The following is a 301-nucleotide window of genomic DNA, read 5'->3' on the forward strand; positions in this document are numbered from 1 at the left end:
CGGGGCGCCGCTAGTGCTGCCTGTGCGGGGCGGGAGTTCGAGCGGCCCCTCTGGGATCGACTGGGGCGCCTGGCGAGTGCCACCTCCCAGAGTACTGCCCCCTGCGCAGAGCGGGTATCTTGGGATGGGGGCCAGCTCTGCCCTAAAGTTGCAGTGGTCAGGTTTAACAAATGAAAATACAGGACGCCCAGATGAGCGACGAATGACTGCTTAGTATAAGTACGTCCCATGCAATATTTGGGAGACAATTTATGCTAAACATTTTTTTCGTCGTTTGTCCGAAATTCCGATTTAACTGGGA

Source organism: Pteropus alecto, unplaced genomic scaffold (genome assembly GCF_000325575.1).
Source record: "Pteropus alecto unplaced genomic scaffold, ASM32557v1 scaffold34, whole genome shotgun sequence".
NCBI lineage: Eukaryota > Metazoa > Chordata > Mammalia > Chiroptera > Pteropodidae > Pteropus > Pteropus alecto.